This window comes from Dermacentor andersoni, chromosome 10, assembly GCF_023375885.2.
Source record: "Dermacentor andersoni chromosome 10, qqDerAnde1_hic_scaffold, whole genome shotgun sequence".
In the NCBI taxonomy this organism is placed as follows: domain Eukaryota; kingdom Metazoa; phylum Arthropoda; class Arachnida; order Ixodida; family Ixodidae; genus Dermacentor; species Dermacentor andersoni.
Window position 1 is genome coordinate 2088998 of NC_092823.1, and position 5213 is coordinate 2094210.

Consider the following 5213-nt stretch of genomic DNA (forward strand, 5'->3'; position numbering starts at 1 on the left):
TGTTTTTTGAGCCACTTTAATTTCCATTAATTTATCGTTTCTTTATTTCATTTATTAAGCACAAGTAATTTCCCCTATGTTGTCCTTGGTGTCAGTGTTTGTTGGCTTCTTATAATATGTTTAATAAAAAATCGGGCCCCTCGGTTAACCCCCTTTCTTCTCGTTGTTTATCATACTGTAATATAACGAAACATCCTAATGGTACTGATTCACATTGCCATGTAGCCTTTAGTCACAGGTAAACAAAATTAACTAGAGGCATAAGTGATGAGAGCAAATGATATAGAAAACTACTATTGAACCGTAAAGATAATTGATTGAATAGTTTTCCCTCACATTGTTGCATTTGCTTTACGTGTATGTCTCTGTGTCCTTGTCTTCCGTGCTTTACTCGTGTGGCCATCAATTACGAACTTGCCCAAGCCCTTCTCAGCTTTATTAAACAAGGGATTCAAGTGAGTTGAATCTAATACTGCATGTCAAGTGACTGACGTGTTATTCGTTTTATCTAAATATTATGGACTGGCAGTACTTGGCAAGCATTAAACCACAATATTTCTTTTATTGCACGTAAGCTGCGGGCGTCATAGATTGCCAGAAAAGTTTCATGAAAACAGCCAGGAAGGCTTGGAAAAAGATCGGGAAATTTTAAAATGGCCACATGGGTATGCTGTCTTGTTATATGTAATACAAAGTTTCCAGATAATCTTTCTGTTAAATATATTTTTAAAACGTTTCACCTCATAAAAAGTTGCGGTAAATTGGTTCCACTAATTGAAAAAAAAAAGAAAGTCAAGCATACTGACCAGACACTTCTTACTCAATTTGTTTTTTCTTTGTGTGTTAACTAAGAGTTCTGAACCTCGGAACCCTAGAAAAAATTTTCATCTTTGAAAGCACCTTAAATAATTTACTGAGATAGAATTCATTCGAACTGTACTATCAGTTCTGTTTCCTAGGAGGTGCATATCTGTCTAGCCATGACACAAAGTGCTCGTGTGGTATACCTAACTTGGAAACCTGTTAGCATGCCCAAGAGGCCTCATTGCCTGTAAGAAACTACGTGACCATAACAATACAATCAATCCATCTGCCTTCTGTTGAATTTATGGCCAATGACCCATTTATTTAATAGTATGAGAAAAACATTTAAATGTGTATTAAGCAATATAAATTTCAATCTTTGGCATGATACTGTTAATACGGCATGATACTGTGAAGTCACGTCTTCTGAGCATGTACCTCTGCACGGGCATACCTAACTACCAGCCAAAAAATGTACAGACAGTCCAACTGGGTAACGTTTCAGCAATATAGCGATCATTTAGGATAAGTGCATTAATGCATCGTATATGAACTTGTCATAAAAGGGAACATACTGTTGCTGGCACGAGCAGCAGTATTGACTGTTTAATTGTTTACCATACCATAAAATAAAACATTGTATAAAGGTACTGATTTGTATTGACAAGCAGCCCTTAGTCATAGTTAAACCGCATTAAATATTGGCTTAGATGGTTTGAGCAAATATATTAAGCTGCTTAATGAACATACAAAGAATACACACTTGTTATTTCTGCCTCATACTGCTGCATCTACTTATTTACAGCATACACCTGCAGCACCTTTGGGACTAATGACACAAAGGTCAAGGCCAGCCTGTCCACCATGCTTGCCAAGGGGAAGTTGTGTAAATATTTTGTCTGTTTCCATAATAGCATAAGACATGCATCTTAAGGAATTCATCTATTATATCGTGCAATAAAAACACTTAATCCATTGCCGGTGCATTTGTTTTATTTTTTGCACTGCATGATTCAGCACTAAATTCTTCCTGTTTATGCAACATATATGAAAGTACAGTTGGTTCAGGAGCATTAATAATCTACTAACGTTAATGCATAAGTGCAAGATGAAGAGCAACAGGTGCACATGCATAAATACATTCAAATTTTTTTGTTACCACGTGTAAACAAAAATGTTAACTAACTTGTAGATAGCCGATAGCTATGGAGTTATGGCCTTATACACACTTTGTAGACTTGTCTATAAGATGTCTGTGTCTATAGACTGTCTATAGATTAATGGAAATTCATGTTTGTTGGCGAATGCCTGCAGAATGTCGTAGAAAAAAGTGTATCGGATAATAAAGTTCTGTTTTTGTAGACTGAAATCTATAGAATGTCTATAGACATTCTATAGACTTCAGTCTATAATGTCTATTTGATAGTCCATAGACATTTGTCTATAGACATTCTGTAGACTTCAGTCTACAAAAGTAGAACTGTAAGCCTCTGCATTTGTCTATAGACATTCTGCAGACAACAGTCTACAAACATGAATTTTAATTAATCCAAAGACACTCTATAAACTGTCTATAGACTCAGACATTTTATAGACTAGTCTATAAAAAGTGTATGGGCATAAGTCTATAGACAGCCTATAGATTCTGTATAGACTTGGACTTTTTATAGACTTGTCTATAAAAAGTGTATGGCCATAAGTCTATAGACAGTCTATAGACTCAGACTTTCTATAGGCTAGTCTATAAAAAGTATGGTCATCAGTCTATAGACTGTCTATAGACAGTGTATAGATAGTCTATAGACTCAGACTTTTTATAGACTAGTCTATAAAAAGTGTATGGCCATAAGTCTATAGACTGTCTATAGACTAGTCTAAAGAAATGTCTACAGACAGTCTATAGACTTCATAGACAAATGTCTATAGACCGTCTATGGACTTTCTATAAAAAATTTTGTAAGGGAAATGCCCGTGGGCATCTCCTGTTGCCGTAGTGAAGAAAAAGGACGGAACCCTACGTTTCTGCGTTGTCTGTAGTCGACTGAACAAGATCACCGAAGAAGGACGTATACCTCCTCCCACGGATAGGCGACGCATTGGATCGTCTCTGCAACGCTAATTACTTCTCGTCGATGGACCTCAAGTCTGGCTACTGGCAAATAGAAGTTCCATCGCGTGATGTACATGGTTTTAGCGGGATTGAAGTGGCAGACCTGTCTTGTTTACTTGGATGACGTCCTCGTCTTCGCCGCAAATTTCGATGATTACCTTAGGCGGCTTGCGACAGTACTAGAGGCTATCCAGTCATCTGGGCTTACCCTGAAGCCGGAAAAATTCCGCTTCGCTTACGACGAGCGTCTGCTTCTAGGCCATGTCATCAGCAAACCTGGAGTCCGCCCCGACCCGCAGAAGACAGCTGCCATCGCGAAATTCCCGCAGCCCATCGACAAGAAGGCAGTGCGTAGATTCCTTGGCATGTGTGCCTACTATAGGCGTTTTGACAAGGACTTTTCACGCATCGCAGAGCCGCTAATACATCTAACCAAATGTGATGTCACCCGCCGTGGTTGCTCAGTGGCTATGGTGTTAGGCTGCTGAGCACGAGGTCGCAGGATCGAATCCCGGCCACGGCGGCCGCATTTCGATGGGGGCGAAATGCGAAAACACCCGTGTACTTAGATTTAGGCGCACGTTAAAGAACCCCACTTGGTCGAAATTTCCGGAGTCCTCCACTACGGCGTGCCTCATAATCAGAAAGTGGTTTTGGCACGTAAAACCCCATAATTTGAAATGTGTTGTCGAGTTCAAGTGGGAAACGCCGCAGGCCTATGCATTTCAAGAACTCAAACGACGCATGCAGTCGCCGCCGGTTACCGACTTGCGCACTTCAACGAGGACGCCGATACCGAAATCCACACTGACGCCAGTAGCCTAGGCCTCGGTGTCGTCCTAGTAGAGAGGAAAGACGGATTTGTCGAGACTGTCAGCGACGCAAGACACCACCGACAAGGCCAGCGCGATTACTACAGCCGATCAAGCCTCCTTATACCGACCTTTTCAGCAGATCGGGATGGACTTGTTGGGACCGTTTCCGACATCAACTTCCGGAAGTGGATCGTCGTGGCGACGGACTATCTCACCCGCTTCGCTGAAACTAAAGCTCTGCCGAAAGGTAGCGCAGCCGAAGTGGCGAAAGTTTTCGTCGGGAACATCCTGCTGCGACATGGTGCTCCAGAAGTCCTCATCACCGACAGAGGAACGGCTTTTACAGCAGGGCTCACCCAAGTCATTCTGCAATACAGCCAGACAAGCCATAGGAGGACAACTGCCTACCACCCGCAGACGAATGCTCTCACAGAGCGCCTGAGCAAGACCCTCGCCGACATGCTAGCAATGTATGTCGGCGTCGAGCACGAGACGTGGGATGCCGTCCTGGCGTACGTAACCTTCGCTTACAACACGGCGGTGCAAGAAACAACACAGATCACGCCGTTCAAGCTGGTTTACGGCAGGAACCCGACGACGACTCTCGACGCCATGCTGGCGCACGTGACCGACGAAGAGAATGTTGACGTCGCTACCTATCTCCAGCGCGCCGAAGAAGCCCGACAGCTCGCCCGCCTACGGATCAAGAACCAGCAGCGTACCGACAGCCGACACTACAACCTCCGACGACGCTACGTCCAGCAGTAGCCTAGCGACCTTGTTTGGGTTTGGCCCCCTATACGCCGACGAGCACTGAGTGAGAAAGTATTGCGACGCCATTTCGGACCCTACGAGGTCATTCGACTTATAGGCGCACTGGACTATGAGGTTATGCCAGACGGTATTTCGCATTCACAGCGGCGCCGCTCACGACCTGAAGTAGTTCATGTTGTGCGTCTTAAGCCGCTTCACGAGCGCTAATGCACTTTGGGGACGTCGCATAGCTGAACTTCTGATTTTTTTTTTTTACTGTGTCACCTTGGACTTTGTATCTTTGTTGTTACTTTGTTAGCCGCTCTCGTTGTGCTTTAAGTGTAGGCTGTTTTTCGGGCTCAGGTTCGCCCATTAAAAGCTAGTTTTGTCGCTCACAGTATTGCTACTGTGTTCTTTAACGTCACGACCACGCGACAACATCTCTTTCGATTCCTGCTTAGGCGTCACAAATTATGCCACGAAACATTTCACCATGGACACTGTCCTCACTGGAAATCGTGCCGTATGTCCCTGGAATCAGTGCCAAAAAGAAAATGCCTCAAGCAGCGACTTATCAGGTAGCTTTGGAATATATGCACAAAAAATACGCAGCCGCTACGCACATTTTCACAGATGGCTCTACAACTCCACATCGCTCATCGTGCGGACTTTTTGTTCCCACTACAGGGCAACGATTCTCGTTTCGTCTTGAGCGAGCGACATCATCTACT